This window comes from Macaca fascicularis, chromosome 7, assembly GCF_037993035.2.
Source record: "Macaca fascicularis isolate 582-1 chromosome 7, T2T-MFA8v1.1".
In the NCBI taxonomy this organism is placed as follows: domain Eukaryota; kingdom Metazoa; phylum Chordata; class Mammalia; order Primates; family Cercopithecidae; genus Macaca; species Macaca fascicularis.
Genome location: NC_088381.1, coordinates 103,953,101 through 103,973,355, shown reverse-complemented (window position 1 = coordinate 103,973,355; position 20,255 = coordinate 103,953,101). Strand labels below are relative to the sequence as shown.

Below are 20,255 nucleotides of genomic sequence, written 5' to 3'. Positions count from 1 at the left end.
AATTTAGCAAGATCTGGCAGACTCAATTGTGCAGATGGGCTGAAATTTGGTCTTCCATTATTACTATATCATTTACTCCTGCGTCATCTAAGGACAACCTTCTAATTAAGACTCTCTTATGCTACAAATGATTATAATTTAAAGGCTAGTGTGTGTATATAAAATAAGCTATTATATATGTGTATATATATAATATACTCTAATAAATACAAAATAAAGAGTGTATGCGTTAAAGAACCACTTGTGAACTCTTGGGGTGTTGGGGTAGCAACCAGCTACTTATACACCTATAGTAGTTTGTATATCATCATCTAACTAGGTTTTCTTGATAAAGTTTTTACTGTGGAACCTCAAAATTGTTATTAAGGCTTTTTTCTATCTCGATTTCTTTTCCCTGATTTACATTAGGTATACATTAAGGAAGAAAAATAATTCTCAGTCACTTAACTACCTTGGAGTTTCAATAGTGAATTCTTTGGGTTTTGAATGTTAGAATCTTTAATAATTAGGTAATTATAGCTCTTTGGCCATTTAATCTTCATCTTCTAAAGTTTAGTCATTGTCTTGCAAGAAGTTGTGCCTTTTTCCTGAGGTGTAATTTGTGCCATGAAAACTCACCTTAAAGGACAAAAAGCTCCAGCAGAGAATATAATACTCATCAGGGCACTGTTTTCTCATTTATATGATATACAAAACTAATTTGTGAATGCATGGGGCCAAGAAGGGAAGGTGTCACAGAAAAAAAATTCCTTAATTTGGTGACTCAATGTATTCAGATTGGGTCATCAAATGGTAGTGTTGAAATTAGACATTTTACATAATAATTAAAATTATTTACAGACATCTCTACTTGGATAAAAGGGAACCCAATCCTAACATGTTTAAAATTGAACTTCCCAAGCTCCCTGCCCCTCCCCCAGAGAGAGAAAGAGGAAAGAGAGGCCTCTACTCCTCTTGTGCTCCTGATTTCAACATAATGCACCACCTCCCTGACCACACAACCCCAGTCAGACCCTCATCACCTCTCACGTGGCTGTTACCAATGCCTCCTGACATTCTTGTCTTACCTCTCCCCAACCCATCTTTCACACAGTTCCTAGAGTGATCTTTACTGTAATATTTAATGATATTTTCTTTTCTTATCTTTTTTTTTTTTTTTTTTTTGAGACGGAGTCTCGCTCTGTCACCCAGGCTGGAGTGCAGTGGCCGGATCTCAGCTCACTGCAAGCTCCGCCTCCCGGGTTTATGCCATTCTCCTGCCTCAGCCTCCCGCGTAGCTGGGACTACAGGCGGCCACCACCTCGCCCGGCTAGTTTTTTGTATTTTTTAGTAGAGACGGGGTTTCACCGGGTTAGCCAGGATGGTCTCGATCTCCTGACCTCGTGATCCGCCCGTCTCAGCCTCCCAAAGTGCTGGGATTACAGGCTTGAGCCACCGCGCCCGGCCTAATGATATTTTCTAATCACAACAGTAATTTGGTTCATTGAAGTAAATTTGAAAAATACAACAAAATCACAAAAATGAAAATCTCACTACTCATTGATATTCACTGTTAACGTTTTGGTATCTTTTCAGGATGTTTGTGATATTGCCGTATAATTTTGGAGGGTATGTATTATATAACCTGTTTTTTAAAGTAAGTTTCATATTGAAGTAACAATGTACATAAGTTAACAGCTTCATTAATTTTTTCAAAGTGAACACCTCTATGTAACTACCACCCAGATCACTCAGCAGAAGCCCTCATTGTGTCCCCTCTCACTTATTATCTCCTTGAAGGTAACCACTATTCTAATGGCATTGACTATTTGTGCCTGTGTTTTAATTTTACATAAACAGAATCATACACATTTTATTTAGATTCTGTCTCCTTTCACTTAATATTGTAGCAGTAGTTTATTTATCTATTTATTTTTTGAGACGGTATGACTGTGTCACCCAGGCTGGAGTGCAGTGGCACCAACTCAACTCACTTGCAGGCTCGACCTCCCAGGCTCAGGTGACCATCCCACCTCAGCTTCCCAAGTAGCTGGGACCACAGGCATACACCATCACAACTGGCTAATTTTTGTATTTTTTTGTAGAGACAGAGTCTCGACATGTTGCCCAGGCTGTTCAAACTCCAGGGTTCAAGCAATCTTCCCACCTTGGCCTCCCAAGGCACTGGAATTACAGGTGAGGCACCATGCCTGGCTTGTTTATTTTTATCATATAGTATTCCATGTACAAATGTAAGAAGATTTGTTTATCCATTCCACTCTTATTAGAATCTGAATGTTTCTACTATTATAAATTATACTGCTATGGACATTCTCGAATGTGTCTTCTGGTGCACATATAGATGCGTTTCTGTTGGGTGTAAACCTAGGAGTGAATTTTGGGGGTCAAAGAATACATGTTTTAGTTTTAATAGATACTGCCAAAGAATGTTCCAAAGTAGTTGTACAGATAATCTCCTATTAGTAGTATGTGAGAGTTTCTATTGCTTAACACTGTGGGTGTCAACATCGTGTCAACAGTATAGGTTTTTATTGTTTTGATTTCTAAATTTGCCATTCGGATGGATGCGTAGAGTTATGATTTGAATTTGTGATTCCCTCACGGCTAATGTTTTCATAGACTCAATGGCTATTTGGATATTGTTATAAACTAAATATTTGTGCCCCTGCCAAAATTTATATGTTGAAATCCTAACCTCCAATGTGACAGTATTAGGTGATAGAACTTTTGGGAGTAATTAGGTCAGGAGAGTGGAACCGTCATGAATGGGGTTAGTGCCTTTATAAGATGAGATGAGAGATTATTTCTCTCTCTGCCATGTGAGGATACAATGAGGAGACAGCCATCTGCAAATCAAAGAGGACCACCACCAAGAACATAATCATGCTGGAATCCTAATCTCAGACTTCCAGCCTACAGAGCTGTGAGAAGTAAATGTGTATTGTTTGACTAACTAGTCTATGGTATGCTGCTATAGCAGTCCAAGCTGACTGAAACAGATGTCCTCTTTTGGAAGCACCTGCTAAAAACTTGGGTTGTCTTTTTTCTTTTTATTTCTTTTTTTTTTTTTTTTTTCCTTTCCATTTGAGACAGAGTCTTGCTCTGTTGCCCAGGCTGGAGTGCAGTGGCGCCATCTCAGCTCACTGCAACCTCCACCTCCTGGATTCAAGTGATTCTCCTGCCTCAGCCTCCCAAGTAGCTGGAATTACAGGTGCCCGCCACCATTAGTAGAGAAAGGGTTTCACCATGTTGGCCAGGCTGGTCTCAAACTCCTGAACCTCAGGTGATCTGCCTGCCTCGACCTCCCAAAGTGCTGAGATTACAGGTGAGAGCCACTGCGCCCTGCATTTTTTTTTTTTTTTTTTTTTTTTTAGTTCTCATATTCTGAATACAAGCCCTTTGACATAGGAGATCTTTTAAAATACTGAATATTAAGTTCTTATTTGTATTGTGAATATCTTTACCTACTCTGTGGTTGTACTTCCACTATTTTGATGTCTTTTTTTGATCTGATCTCATTATGTTGCCCAGGCTAGAGTGCAGTGGCTATTCACAAGTACAATTGTAGCACACAATAGCCTCAAATTCCTGGGCTCAAGCAATCCTCCCACCTCAGCCTCCTGAGTAGCTAGGACTAAAGGTGTGTGCTGCCATTCCTGGCTTCTCTTGATGTCTTTTGATGAACATAAGTTGTTTTTTTTTAATTTTAATAAAGTCCAATGTATTCATTTTTTAGCATTTTTTTTACCTTCAAATAACTTGTCTATCTCAAATCATGAAGATATAGTTGTATGTAATATTGTAGAAATTCCATTATTTTACCTTTTATATTTATATCTAAAATCCGCATAGAAGACTTATGGTTTCCATTCTGACATGTAAAGAGTTTGCAAGTCATCATTCCTGTCCTCACAACAAGAAGGCTGAAAATTTGAAAATCAACAATTCTTCTTAGATCCATCAGAGCATTGCAGTCATAAATCACAATGAAATGAAAAATCAATTTCTTGAGTTTTCCCTCGAAGAGACCCACCAGATTATAACAGTGAATGTCTGAGAAAAATTCCCTCTTGCTTCCAGCAAAGACAGTTATAAAGCAATAATAATAAAGACAAGGCAAAAGTACCCACTTTGAAATATGCCCAGAGCATTCTGGTCTTCATTCTGTCCTCTGTAACAAAGGCCGTCTCTCAGGGAAACTACTGCAGCCCTTCTATCTGACCTGATGGAAGGTCAATTAGCTAACTCCAGCCTTGGTTTCAGTCTCACATAAGCATAGGGGGGAAAAAGGCTAAGAAACTCTTCTAAAAGTCACAACCCAGGGAATATAGCCCACCAAAGAGAAGAGAAAGGAGAGAGATATTTTAATCACAAAATAATATAAGATTAAAATAAGATACTATGCCAGAACATCCAAGAACTGTGGGATATGACAAAAGGTACAACATACATATAATGGGAATACCAGGAGAAGAATGAGAGCAAGAGGCAAAAGAAATATTAGAAGTAATAACTTATCATAAATTTCCACAATTAATAAGAAACACCAAGCCAAAGATCAAGAAAGCTCAGAGAATACCAAGGAGAACAAATACCCAAAATTTAGGCATATGATATCCAAACTAGGAAACCAAAAACAAAACATCTTGAAAAAGCCAGAGGGTGGGTGGGTAATACCTTATCTACAGAGGAACAAGGATAAAGTTATATTGGTACTCTCTTCAGAAACCATGCAAGCAAGAGGAGAGTGGAATGAAGTATTTAAAGTGTTGAAAGAAAAAGACCACCAACAGAGATTTCTATATCCAGTGAAAATATCCTTCAAAAGTGAAAAAATTATAAAGGCTTTTTCACACAAACAAAAACTGATGAAATTTGTCAGCAATAGATTTACTTGCCTTGCAAGAAATGTGAAAAGTTCTTCAGGGAGAAGAAAAATGATATAGGTGAGAAACTTGGATTTACATAAAGAAAGGAAGAGTGTTAAGGTATAAAGGAAGGTTTTTTTGGTTTTTTTAACTGTCTTATTCATATCTTATGTAATATATAATTGTTCAAAATAATAATAGCAACAACATATATAGCTTCCCAATAAATAGAATAAATGCACTAATGTTATAAGGAATGAGAAGAAATTGGGAAGATTCTGTTATAAGGTATTTGCACTTCCCATGAAGCTACATACTACTATTTGATAGTGTACTTAGATTATTTGTAAATGTATATTGAAAACTCTAGATCAAGGCCTAAAATTTTTTTAACTGATTTCTAAGAAAGGAGGGAAAATGGAATCATATAAAATGCTCAATTAAAATCAAAGAAGTTAGAAAATGGGAAGATTTTTCAAAAGTGAAACAAATAGAAAACAATTTAAAATGTGGCAGATATTAATTCAACTGTATCAATAATCACTTTAGATGTCTGTCCCTTCAGGCTGCTATAACAAAATACCATAAACTGAGTAGCTCATAAAACAGAAGTTTATTTCTTACTGTTCTGGAGTCTGGGAAGTCCACAATCAAGTCATTAGCAGATTCAATATCTGGTGAGAGCACACTTTTTGGTTCATAGATGGTACCTTCTTTCAGGGTCCTCATGTGGTGAAAGTTGTGAACAAGCTTCCTTGGGCCTCTTTATAAGGGCACTAATACCATTCATGAGGGCTCTACCCTCATAACTTAACAACCTTCCAAAAGTCCCAATTCCTAATACCATCATCTTGGAGGGTAGGATTTCAAAACATGAATATTGAGGGGACATAAATATTCAGACCATAGTAGATCTAAATGATGTAAATATACCAATTAAAAGAAGTTATCAGAGTGGATCAAAAACAAGACCCAACAATAATCCCACTTTAGACACAGGTTGAGCATCCCTAATTTGAAAATCCAAAATCAAAAGTGTGCCAAAATCCAAAGTCTTTTGAGCACTGACATGTTGCTCAAAGAAAATGCTCATTGGAGCATTTCAGATTTTCAGATTAGGAATGTTCAACCTGTAAATATAATGCAAATATTCCAAAGTCCAAATAAGTCTGAAATCTGAAAAATTTTTGTCCTAAGCATTTTGGATACGGGATACACAGCTTGTGTAGAAACTTAGGTTAAAAGTAAAGGGATAGAGAAAAATGTACCATGTTAACACCAGTCAAAAGAAAGCTAAAGAAGCTATGTTGATTTCAGATAAAGCAGAATCAGGGCAAGGAAATTTATCAGGGATGAAGAAGAGTGTTACATATTAATAAAAGTGTCAATTCTCCAAAAAGACATAATAATCATTAATGTGTATTCAGAGAACCAAAATACATTATGCAAAACTTACAGAACTATAAGGCAAAGTAGATGAATCCACAATTATAGTTGGAGATTTTATCTGTAATGGACAGATCCAGCAAGCAGAAAATCAGTATAAGAATATAGTTTAACTGAACAGCACTGTCGGTCAACTGGATTTAATTGACATTTTTAGAACACTTCCCCAACCACGGCAGAATAAACTGTCTTATCAAACCCACAGGGAATGTTCACCAAGAGAGACCACATTGTGGGCCATAAAACACATATTTAAATATAAAACACATATTTAAATATAAACACATAAACACTAATTTAAAGAATAGAAATCATACAAAGTATGCTCTTAGACCACAATTGAATTAAAATAGAAATCAATAAAAAAATACCTAGATCTCAAATATTTGGAGATTAAACAACACACTTTTAAATAACACATGGGTCAAAGAAGAAGTTTCAAGAAAACTACAAAGTAAATGAAAATTAAAATACAATTCATCAAAATGTGCAGAATGCAGGAAGAACAATGTCTAGAGGGAAATTTGTAATACTGAACTTATATATTAGAAAAGAAGAAAGACCTAAAATCAGTAACCTAAGCCTTCACATTAGATAACTAGAGAAAGAAGAGTGATATAACCCTAAATCAAGCAGAAGAAAAGAACTAATAAAAATTAGAGTGGAAATTAACAAAATTGAAATTGGGGAAGAAATAAGAAAATCAACAAAACCAAAAATAGAGCAATCTAATCCCCTTAGCCAGGTTAACCCAGAAAAATGTAAAAATAAATTATTAATATCAGAAATGAAAGAGGAGACATTACTACTGACCCCATGGCCAATAAAAGGATAATAAAGACTATTTTGAACAACTCTATGCCCACAATGTGGTAATATTTGGATAAAAATGGACTAATTCCTCAAAAGATCTATAAAAACTCATACAAGGAGAAAGAGACCATCTGAATAGGCCTGAATCTATTAAAGAAATTGAATGAGCAATTAATAACCTTCCAAAACAAAAAGCACCAGGCTCAGATAGTCTCACTGGTGAATTCTACCAAACATTTAAGAAAGAAATGATAGCAATTCTTCACAATCTCTTCCAGAAAACAGAAGCAGAGGGAACACTTCTTAATTTATTCTAATAGACCAGTATCACCTTAATACCAAAACCAGATGAAGATATTACAAGAAAGAAAAATCCTGTGCCAATGTATCTCATGAATACAGGTGTTAAAATTTCCAACAAAATAGCAGCAAATCAAACTATCACAACCAGATGGCAGGTATGCGAGGCTGATTCAATGTTCAAACATTTATTAATATAATCTATAAAACCAACAGGTTAAAGAAGAAAAATCACATGATCATATCAATAAATGCAGAAAAAGCATCTGAAAAATCCAACATTTATTCATGATCAAAACTCTCAGCAAACTAAAAATTTAAGAAAATTTTTTCAGTTTGATAAAGAATAGCTACTAAAAACCTCCAGCTAACATCATACTTAATGGTGGGAAACTAGTTGCTTTCTGCCTAAGATAAGGAATGAGACTAGGATGTCCTTCTCACCACACCTATTCAACATTACACTGAAGTCCTAGCCAATGCAGTAAGACCAGAAAAGAAGACAAAAGGCATACAGGTTGGGAAGAAACAAATAAAACTGTCTTTGTTCACATATGACACGATTGTCTATGTGGAAAATTAAAAACAAATTCCTGGAACTAATAAGCAATTATGGCAAATAACAAGATTGCATGACACAATGTTAATATACTAAAGTCAATAACTTTCCTACATACCATCAATGAACAATTGGAATTTGAAATTCAAAGCATATCTTTCACATTAGCACCAAAAGCACCCAAAATAACTAGGTGTAAATCTGATAAAATATATACATATAAATATAAATTAATCTGGCATGATAAAATATATACATATATATGAGAAAAATATTTTTAGATAGATAAACTATATACATATATAGATAAAATATATAAATCTGGCCAGGCACAGTGGCTCAAGCCTGTAATCCCAGCACTGTGGGAGGCCAAGGCAGGTGGACCACCTGATGTTAGGAGTTCGAGACCAGCCTGGCCAACATGGTGAAACTCTGTCTCTACTAAAAATACAAAAATTAGCCAGGTGTGATGGCACATGCCTGTAATTCCAGCTACTTGGGATATTTATAGATATATATATCTATATATCTGACAAAATATATATGAGGAAAACTATAAGACTGAAAAACATCAAAGAAAATCTAAATAAATGGAAAGATATTTCATGTTCAGGCATTAAAAAAACATCAATATTGTCAAGATGTCAGTTATCCCCAACTTGATCTATAGATTCAATGCAATCCAAATCAAATTCCTAGCAAGCTGTTTTGTGAATATCAACAAATTGATTCTAAAGTTTATTTGGAAAAACAAAGCACTCAGAAGAGCCAATACAATATCAAAGAATAAAAACAATCAGAAAACTGACACTACCTTATTTCAAGACTTATTTTTAAACTACGATTATTAAGATGATGTGGTATTAATTTAAAAAATAGACAAACTGATTTACACTTATGAACAAAATAAAGAGTCCAGAAATAGACTCATACAAATACAGTCAACTGACCTCTGACAGAGGAGTAGAGGCAATCCAGCAGAGAAAAGATAGTCTTTTCAACAAATGGTACTAGAAAAACTGACATTTGCATTATCCACCCCCCCAAAAAAAATCAAGACACAGACCTTACACCTTTCACAAAAACCAACTCAAAATGAATCATAGACCTAAATTTAAAATTCAAAATGTTAACTTCTAGAAGATAACACGAGAAGAAAATCTAAATGATCCAAGGTTTGATAATGAGTTTTTAGAATATCAAAGGTACAATCCATAAAAGAAAAAAGTCAAGTTGGACTTCGTTAAAATTAAAATTTTCTGCTCTGTGAAAAAAAAAAACTCTTAAGAGAATGAAAAGACAAGCCACAAAAAAAGATAACCCAATTAAAAAATGGAAGAACTATCTGAACAGACACTTCATCAAAGAAGATATACAGGTGGCAAACGATCATATGAAAATATGTTCAGCATCACATGTCATTAGGGAATTGAAAATTGAGATACTACCGCACATGGATTAGAATGACTAAAATAAAAAACCTAACAATATCAAAGGCTGGCAAGAATGTGGACCAACAGGACCTCTCATCTATTATGGGTGGAAAGTGCAAAATGGCACAGCTCCTTTAGAACACAATCTGGCAGTTTCTGACGAAGGTAAACATGGACTTAATACAAATACCAATATGCTCCTAAGTATTTAACCCAGATGAGTTAAAATGTGTTTTGGTGGTATGGCCACACAAAAACCTACACACAATGTTTATAACAGCTTTATTCATAATTGCTCCAAATGGAAAGCAACTAAGATGTCCCTCAATAGATAAATGAATAATCCAAACTGTGATACATCCATACAATGGAACATTATTTAGCACTAAAAATAAATGCACTACCAAGCCATTAAAAGACACCAAGGAAACAAATGCATACTGCAAAGTGAAAGATTCCAGTCTGAAAAGTTTACATACTCTGTCATTCCAACTACATGACATCTTAGAAAATGTAAAACAATAGAGGCAATAAAAAGGTCCATGGTTGTGTGGATTCTTGGAGGGTGATGGAAGGGATGGATAGGTGAAGCACAGAGGATGTTTGGGACAGTGAAACTATTCTGTATGGTATTGTAATGGTGGATACCTGATATTATGCATTTGTCAAAACCCACAGAACTGTACAACACAAAGAGAACCCTAATGTAAACTATGGACTTTAGTTAATAATAGTCTATCAATATTGGTTTACTAATTATAGCAAATATACCACACTAATGCAAGATGCTGAAACCAGGGGAAACTGTGGGGAAGGGGGGATATATAAGAACACTTCATGATCCATTCAGTTTTTCTATAGTTTTAAGTTTTAGCTCTAAAATATAGCCTATTAATTTTTAACCCACGTAAAATTGATTTTTGTGTATGTTCTAAACTAAGGACCATAATTGCATATAGAATCTAGATTCACATATACATATGTTGTGTGTGTATACTGGGGGGTAGCGAATAATGGAGGAAGCTGGGAGGCTCTCATAATTATCCAGTTGCAGGATGATGGTGACTCAGATCTGGGTGGTAAAAGCAGTATAATGTGACACGCATGGATTCTGTATGTATTTTAAAACTAGAGCCCAGTTATTATTTTCTGTTATTACAGATTATTTTAGTCTGTATTACAATTTTCCAGAAATGCAGTTGTGCACTATATACTGTTTTACATCTGGCTTTGTTCTTTCAACATGTTTTTGGAGCTTATCCATGTTGTTTCATATGTCAGTAGTTTGGTCTTATTTAATTGCTCAGTATTACATTGCATGAATATTCCACAATTACCTTGAATTGTTTTCAGTTCAAGGCTGTTATTAATAAAGCTTCTATGATCATCCATGTGCAGTCTTTTTATGGACATATATGCATTTCTTTTGGGTAAATATCCACAAGTGGATTTGCTAGACTGTACAGAAAGAGAATGTTTATACTAAACTGCCAAATTGTTTTTCAAAGTACTTGTATAATTTTACATTCCCATAAGTAATGTATAAGAGTTCCATATTCTCACCAATACTTGGTTATGTCAATCTTTTAAATTTTAGCTATTCTAGTGGGTATGTAGTGGTAGCTCATTGCTATTTTAATTTGCATATCCTTAATGATTAATGATGTTGAGCATCTTTTCATGTGTTTCTTGGTCATTCACATATCTTCTTTTGTGAAGTGCCTAAAATTTTGCCAAATTTTTTAGTGAGTTGTCTGTCTCTTATTGAGTTATAACTGACAAAGGTTTTATATCCAAAATATATAAAGAAATGTTATATGTGCAGCAAATAATTTCTGACAGTCTGTAGCTTGCCTTTTCATTTTCTTAACAGTATATTTGAAGAGTAGAAGTTTTGAAATTTTGAAGTCCAATTTATTTTCTTTTATGACTTTGTGTTCTAAGAAATCTTTGCCTATACCAAGGATATATTCTTCTGTTTTCTTCTAGAAGCTTTATCTCATTTCAGATCTGATGCTTAGGTCTATTTTGAGTTAATTTTGTATATAGAGTGAGTTAAGGGCTAAGATTCATTTTTTCCCCACATGGATATTCAGTTTGTCCAGCACCATTTATTAGAAAAACTGTCCTTTTCTCCATTTGAATTACCTTGGTTTTTCTAATTTGGCAGCCACTTCTTCCTGTTCTCTCCTTTACTGTTTCTTCCTCATCACCCCAGATGTTAAATGTCAGAGTGATCCAGGGTTCACATTTAAGCCTCTTCTCTGTCTTCACTCACTCCTTAGGAAATCTCATCCAGTCCCAGGACTTTATTGCTATCAACATGTAGATAATTCTCAAATGCATTTCTGATTCTTCCCCTGAGCTCCAGGTTCATATGGCCAATAATCTACTCATCATCTCCACTTGTATGCCTAACAAATAAACATCTAAAATTTCACATATTAAGATATAAGTATTAATTCCCCATACCTCACCCACCATACCTGCTCCTTTTGCAGCCTTCAATGTGTTAGTTGCTCCACATTATGTAAGATCACACGTCTATCTTATAGCTGCTTCATCTCCATGTCAGAAACCTTGGAGTTATCCTTGACTCCTCTCTTTTTCTCACAGAATATATCCAATCCAATAGCAAATCTCTTGGGCTCCAAGTTTAAAATACACACAGAATCCAACCATTTCTCATTATGCCGCTCCTACCACTCAGATCTGAGCCATCATCACCCTGCAACTGGATTGTTGTGAGAGCCTCCCAGCTTCCTTCCTTATTTGACCCCCTCTCCAATGGACACATAATCTGTTAATTATACCCAGCACCATAATCATCATCTACTCAAAACCTTCCAGTATTGCCCATCTCATTCAGAGTATAATCTAAAGTTCTTACCTAAGCTGCAAGACCCTCCAGAATATGGTCCCCTTGATATCTCTATGATCTCATATTTTATTGTTCTTCCCTTGCATGCTGTGCTCCAGCCACACTGGCCTCCTTGTCGTACCTCAAACATGTCAAGCTGCTCCCATTTCAGGGCCTTTGTGCTTGTTTTCGCCTCTGCCTGCAGTGCGCCCACCCTAGATATCTGCATGCTCTACTCCTTCCTCCCTTTGTGTTTCTGCTCAAATGTTATCTTCTTTGTAAAGCCATCCTCATCCACCCTAATAAAATAGCACCATCCATTATTTTCTACCTTGTTACTCTTCTTTCTATAATACTTACAAAGAAAAAAAGAAACACTGCATGTAACTTTCTTGTCTTCCCCTTCCAGAATGAAAGCTCCTCAAAAATAAGGACTTTGTGTTGTTTAATGCTGTATTCTCAAGAGCAAGAATAAAGTCTGCCACATAATAGGTGCTCATTAAGTATTTGTTGTCAAATGAAAAAACTCCTACCCATTCAATATCTCTTTCCTGGAGACTTTCCTGACCTACTTAAGAATAACAACTTTCTTTTCTCTCTAGACTCCCAAATAATTTTGTATCTCTTCTATAAGTCTGTGAAGATCTCTCTTCACTATTTGATGATATCCTATTTGCATTTTATTCCCTGGCACCTAGCATAACATCAATTAACAAGTATTTGTTAAATAAATAAATAAATAAATGAGTTGATAAGGGGCCTCTATTATAAGCATAATTACTGGGTAAATAGAATAAATCCTGCCCTATCTCCCTTCCTCATACTTGCATTCTTACTCTTATCCTTTTTCCAACCACCCCACTGATACTGGCTACCCTCTCTCTTATCCATGCCTCCTCATAATCATATCTTCTTACTCTTACCTCTTATTAATCCTAGATAAGCAATCTTAGAAACTTACTTCTAAAGTATAAATAGAAAATTTAAAACACCACCAAAATTAAATGTCTAATGGTTAATCCTCATCCTGTCCTTTCTTTACAGAGAGTGCTCGGCAGGGAGTGTACCACTGTGATGGTTAATACTGAGGGTCAGCTTAACTGGATTGAAGGATGCAAAGTATTGTTCCTGGGTGTGTCTGTAAGGACGTTGCCAAAGGAGATAAACATTTGAGTCAGTGGGCTGGGAAAGGTAGACCCAGTTGTAATCTAGGTGGGCACCATCTAATCAGCTGCCAGCACAGCTAGAAGATAAAGCAGGCAGAAAAACATGAAAAGATTAAACTGGCCTAGCCTCTGAGCCTACATCTTTCTCCCATGCTGGATGCTTCCTGCCCTTGAACATCAGACTCCAAGTTCTTCAGTTTTGGGACTCAGACTCACTCTCCTTGCTCCTCAGCTTGCAGACAGCCTATTGTGGGACCTTATGATCATGTGAGTTAATACTTAATAAACTCATTTTATATATATAAAATATATTCTGTCCCCCTAGAGAAACCTGACTAATACAACCACTAATAAAAATTAGGGGCAAAAGACATTGATTGGGTATTGTAAGTAGGTTATGCTCACAGTAGCAATATCTCTTAAGGCTTTTTAGAAGACTTCCTAATAAAAGAGATTTAAAATACAACAAATATCAAGTTTGTGCATTTTCAATTTCATTATCAGTGCCACCTTCATTATCCAAAATTATTACTAAAGCTTATGACACATACAGCATGAGCAGCAGACAGAAAATTTTGAAGTCAGTGCCTCTGTGGATCACAGGTGCAGAGGCAGACATCACAGCTGTCAAGCAGTTATTTACAAGTGAGACACTTCTCCAGTAGAAATTGACTACCTTCTTTAAGGGAAAAGAGGTTGCAAAACTGTGGAATATTAGAACATGAAGCCAAAGAGGAAAACTGACTTGCCTAAGGCCACTCAACAAATTATTCAGCCAGAATGGGAGCTCATACTTGACTCCAACTACTTCTTCTTCCTACAAGTTTTCTACTACTCAGGGGCTCTTTAGGGTAAATTACCCATGAACACACACACACACACAAACTAAATTCCATTCATATTAAGATATGCTTCCTTTTTTCTCCCCTCATCCGTGGTAGTAATAACAAGAAGTAAAAGCTTTTTCATTATAAAGTAAACTTCCATTTTTCTTTCTTGATAGGTTTTCAGGTTTTCCTCTAAAAGTAATTAAAAGTACTACTCAAGTTGTTCCTAGTTGTCTAGAATGGTTTATGCTGCCATTAGCTTCTACAGCTCTATCATTAGAGAAATGGACTGTACTTCTTCTTAACCTTTCACAGGCAGCCACAATTGGGTGACTTTAAAAGGCCAGATGTCAAAAGCAGGTAAATCCTTTGTACTGTAATGAGCATAATGATGAATAATGGCACTTATGTTCAATAAATGATGTCCTGCCCATAAACAGCCTTTCCTCTCAGATATTCTATTTAATTCAATGATATATTCCAGGTAATTTGTGGAACAGAATGAGAAATTACCTTAAACAAGAAGACTTTGGAATTTACTAAAATACATCTTGTTGAAAATAATTAATGGAAGCAGAGTTTGCAGAAGTAAAATTATGGCTTTAAAATCCCTCATTGCATGAATTCATCTTCCAAGTGGCCTGCCTTGGAGCAGGTGTAGAGATAAGGGCATTGTGGCATGAACAATGTTGGTAATAAAAGGCATGCTATTGATATCAATGCGCCATGGTATGTGGTGCTTTTTGTGTGTTTTAAGAACAGAGATGGTAATCCGTATAGTGTTCATCATCTCCCACTTAAACTACTGATCTTGCTACCTATATTCCTTGGAACTATCCTAGTAATCTTTGGAAAACATAAATCACATCACACTACCCACCCACATTCAAACTACTAATGGTTTCCCACCATAGTTGAAATAAAAATCCAGATTGCTTTCCATGCTCTATAATACTCTAAAAAGACCTATCTCTAGCCTGCCTCTCTGACATTATATCTTCTACTATTTTTCCCCCTTGGTACTCCATACTAGTTACACTTGTGGTATTGATAGTTCTTAAATATTCAAAGATATTCCTTCCCCCAGGGACCCTGCATTTTTTTCTCCCCTGTATCTCATTTTTGCGTGAATTCCTTCCTCGTCCCATTCAAGAATCTGCTTATATATCATCTACAACTTCTATTCCCAGCAACACAGCAAACTACATACCTTGAAAAAAAAACTTTCCCAGCAGAGAACAGCTAAAATTGCTTTAAAAATACATTTTTAGATATTTTAATAGTTTGAGAAGTTTTTTAAAAAATCATAGAAACCAAAAAGTTAAAGCAAAAACATTAATCTCCAAAGGTAAGAGAATACTGAAAACAATGCCTGTCCTGGGACAATGGCTGATCCCTGATAGTCCAGAGCTGCACTGTTCGATACAGTAGCTACTTGCCACCTGTGACTATTTAAATTTTTAAAAATAATTAAAAATTTAATTTCTCAATTACATAAGCCACATTTCAAGTGTTCAATAATCACAGTGGCTGATGGATATCATGTTGAACAACACAAATACAGAACGTTTCCATCATTATAGAAAGTTGAATTGGACGCTCTCATCTCAATTTTTAAACAAAACCTAGAGCCCATTGAAAGAGAAAGTTAGATTGGAGACCTCCTCCTCTTTCAGGTACACAGATCCCCCTAAAGAAAAAAACAGTACACCTACAGGGAACATCTGAGCTAGAAAGAAAATCTTTCCTCCTAAAAGTAAAACAGGAAAAACAATGCGGGTCTAAGCCTTGACCCCAAATTGAAGAAAAAATGTTCTTTTAGAATACATAACAATCTGTTCTTCATGTATGTATGGAGCCAGAATTTTTTCTACCTCTATGATCCCATTAATTTGAAGCTGAGAAATTTCTTTAAGGCTGGAATGGGAGTTCACCATGTTCCCAACAGAAGTAAATGCAAACCATCTATTAAGGAACCTACCCTAAATCCCAGGCTTCAACAAAATCCCTGCAAAATGTATAAAAATATATATGCTCACAAAAAAAGATAAAATACAAGAGTAAATAAGATACTAAAAGTGATCAGAAATCACTGAAAGAGTAACTCTCTCAAATACTGTAGATATTAGAATTATTATATATAGAATATAATGGCTATGTAATAAATACCATTAAAATAAGAGTATCAATACTACAATTAATAACAATTAATAAATGATTCACTACATACAGCCATTATGGAAAACAATACAGAGCTTCCTCAAAAAACTAAAAACAGAACTGCCATATGACCCAGCAATCCCACTGCTGGGCATATGTCCCAAAGAAAGGAAATCAGTATGTCGATGAGATATCTGTACTACCATGGTTATTGTAGCACTATTCACACTAGCCAAAATATGGAATCAATCTGAGTGTCCATCAATAGATGAGTAGTTTTTTTTTAATGTGGTATCTATAACAATGAAGTATTTTTCAGCCATAAAAAATGAAATCCTGTCATTTGCAGCAACATGGATGGAATGGGAGGTCATTATGTTAGTGAAATGAGCCAATCACAGAAAGACAAACATCACATATTCTCACTTATATGTGGAAGCTAAAAAACTGAATCTCATGGAGGTAGAGAACAGAATGATGGTTACAAAGGCTGGGAAAGGAAGTGGGTATGGGGACTGAAGAAGAGTTGGTTAAAGGGTACAAAAATACAGTTAGAAGGAATAAGTTCTAGTATGTGATGGTATAGTATAGAAATTATAGTTAACAATAATTTATTATATATTTCAAAATAGCTAAAAAAGAATTTTAATGTTCCCAACATAAAAAAAATGAGGTGATGATATCCCAATTACTCTGATTTGATCATATATTGCATGCATCCGTCAAATTATCACATGTATCCAAAAAAAATGTACAACTATGATATATCAATGAAAATATAAGACACTACAAAAATGATTAGGTATTTTTTAAAAAATTAAATATCTAGAAATTTAAAATATAGTAAATAATATTAAACAGATTTGAAATGATTAAAGAGAAAATAACTGGAAAATAAATCTGAAGAAATTACACAGATTACAGCATAAGATTAAAAAGTGATTAAGTGACAGGAGACTAGAGTAATAAATCTAATTGAAGTTTGGAAATAAGGTAATAGAAATAGACAATATTTGAAAAGTAAATGGCTGACAATTTTCCCAAATTATGAAAGTCATAAATTCTCAGGTTCCAGAAGCCAAACAAATGCTAGAAGGGTAAATAAAAAGAAACATATATGTAGAGATATTGTAATGAACCTGCAGAACACCAAAGATAAAAATATTTTTAAATACACAGTAAAAAGGCAAACCAGCAACAAAGTAATATCAATTAGACTGATGCCCGACTTCTCAAAAGCAACAATGAAGCTAGAAGTAAATGGAATAACAACTTCAAGATTAGATAGTTATGACCTAGAATTATATACCAAGTGAAACTGTTGTTTCAAGAACCAAGGCTGTGTCAATCAAACTCTATCTTAGATCAGGGTCTCTAGAAACACAGCTTGAAACAGGAATCTCTATACAAGTGATTAACTGAGAGACTTTTCTCCTGAGTAAATTATAATAATGTAAGGGGAACAGGATAAGGCAGGGAAAGAAACTCAAGATGTGATTTCAGCTATAGTCTAGCCCCAGCCTGACCCCAAGGGAGTTCTGGAGTATGATTATCACCACGTGGTTGTCCCACCTTGAGGCAAAAGGCTTAGGCTTTTTTCAAAGACCCAGGTGGTGTTTATTAATTCCTTACATCAAGTATCTTCTCCATCAACAAGACTTTAACTGGTGTTTTAGAGCCATGTTAAGACAAACAACTTAGGCATTATTTATAAGCTTTACTATTTTCATTGTTCATTTAAATTTTTTTATATATCATGGCCTTAATATCTAGTCTTTTTAAAGTTATGTTACATTTACACTCAGGGAACATGATATTAATATATTCACCACTGAGATTGTCTGTACTAATATTTTGCTACATTCCCTTTAGCTTGTCCTTATTTTCAAAGAAAAAAAAACATTACAAATACAGTTACAGTCCCACTTTCCATCTCTTCCTCATTCCTGTCTACTCAGAAGTAACCCTTTTCCTGAAATAAGTATTATCATACTCATATATGTTCATTTCCTTCCTTTGGATAAACTTCCTAAATGTTTGATACTCTATATTCAACGTTGCCTTTTTTTTTAGCCACAACATTATGTCTCTGAGACTTGCTATGTTGATACATTCAAATCCAATTAATTCTTTTCATTCTTAGGCATTCTACTGGACCAACAAACAACAGTGTATATTTTTCATCCCCCTGCTGTTTGACAATAAAATTTTCTTAGCCTGTAACAATTAACAACTCAGAAATATACATCTTTGTATATGTCTCCTTGAACAAGAGTGTCTCCCTGATAAGCTCCCAGAAGTAGAACTGTTGGGCTATGGAGAATATGCATTGTCAACATTACTTGGTAGTTCCAACATAGCTTTCCAAAGTGTTTATACTTATTTTCCCTCCCTCCAGCCATGCCTTGGAGTTCTTGTTTTGTTAGCATTATCACCAACATTGGATATTATCAAACTTAATAAATTTGTAAATATAAAATGTTATGTCCTTGTTTTAATTTACATTTCCTAAGAAAAGAAGTTGGACATCTTTAATATATTTATTGGCCATTGTTTTAGTTCATTTTCACACTGCTAATAAAGACAGGCCTGAGACTGAGTAATTTATAAAGAAAAAGAGGTTTAATGGATTCATATTTCCACATGGCTAGGGAGGCCTCACAATCATGGCGGAAGGCGAAGGAGGAGAAAGGCACATCTTATACGGCAGCAGGCAAGAGCCAGCATGTGAGAGGAACTGCTGTTTATCAAATCATCAGACTTCATGAGACTTATTCACTATCATGGGAATAGCATGGGAAAAATCTGCCCCATGATTTAATTACCTCCCACAGGGTCCTTCCCATGACACATGGGGATTATTAGAATTCAAGGTGAGATTTAGGTGGGGATGCAGCCAAACCATATCAGCCATCTATCTTCCTCTGTCAGTTTACCATTATATATTTTAACAATATTTCTCTCTGAGAGTATTGATTTCTAAGAGCATTTTATATATTCTGCATATTAATATTTCATTGGTAATATGAGTTGCAATGTCTTTTCTCAGTCTACGACTTTTATTTTCATCTCCTACCTTTTATACAGAAGTTTTATGTTTCAGTGTGTCAGAATGTATTAATTTTTCCTTTTGCGCTTTCTCTGTTTAAGAATTATATCTTAGGAATAAGTTCAAGAGAGCTATTGTACAACATGGTTGTATAGTTAATAACATATTTTGAAAATCACTGGGTAGATTGTTTTTACCACAAAAAATGATAAGTACGTAATGTAATGTGCATGTTAATTAGCTCAATTGAGCCATTCCACAGTGTATACATATTTCAAAACAATGTTGTATACAATAAATACAAATATATAAAATTTCTATGGGTCAATTAAAAATTTTTTTTTCTAAAGGCATAAAAATATTCTCCCATTTTTTGATTGAAAGTTTTAGAGCTTTGCTGATCACATTTAGGTTTTAAGCTATCTCGAATGTATTTTTGTGAATGATGTGGTATAGCGATCTAATTTTATCTTGTACTATATAATGGCCAAGTACCTCAGCATCATTTATTGATGATTTTATCCCCTTTCTCACATATGAAACTCCCAAGTATATGGTCTGTCTTCTCTCTCTTCTTTATCGTCAATTTGTCTAGCTGGGAAAGTATCTCACAGTTTTAAATAGTGAGGTTTCATATTACTGCCAAGAATTTGTAAAATGATTCATCACATGATGTTACCTTAGCTAAGGGCTTAGGTTTTTGTATCCTGGTCCCTCCAATCAGTCAGCATTGACTACAGACTGCCCCCAGGGTAGGAGGGCCTAACTTCCCAG

General features: G+C 35.0%; 2 long non-coding RNA genes across 2 annotated transcripts in view; one reads left to right on the top strand and one right to left on the bottom strand.

Annotated features, from left to right (window-relative positions):
- The window catches only part of LOC135971959 (uncharacterized), a 173,194-nt gene that overhangs the window by 14,826 nt on the left and 138,113 nt on the right, over nucleotides 1-20,255 (bottom strand). The window lies entirely within an intron of this gene.
- LOC135971960 (uncharacterized) overlaps nucleotides 1-20,255 on the top strand; it is a 62,723-nt gene that overhangs the window by 30,051 nt on the left and 12,417 nt on the right. The window contains exon 2 of the long non-coding RNA XR_010588406.2: nucleotides 2,085-2,175. This is a non-coding gene — a long non-coding RNA (uncharacterized lncRNA). The remainder of the gene's footprint in view (nucleotides 1-2,084; nucleotides 2,176-20,255) is intronic.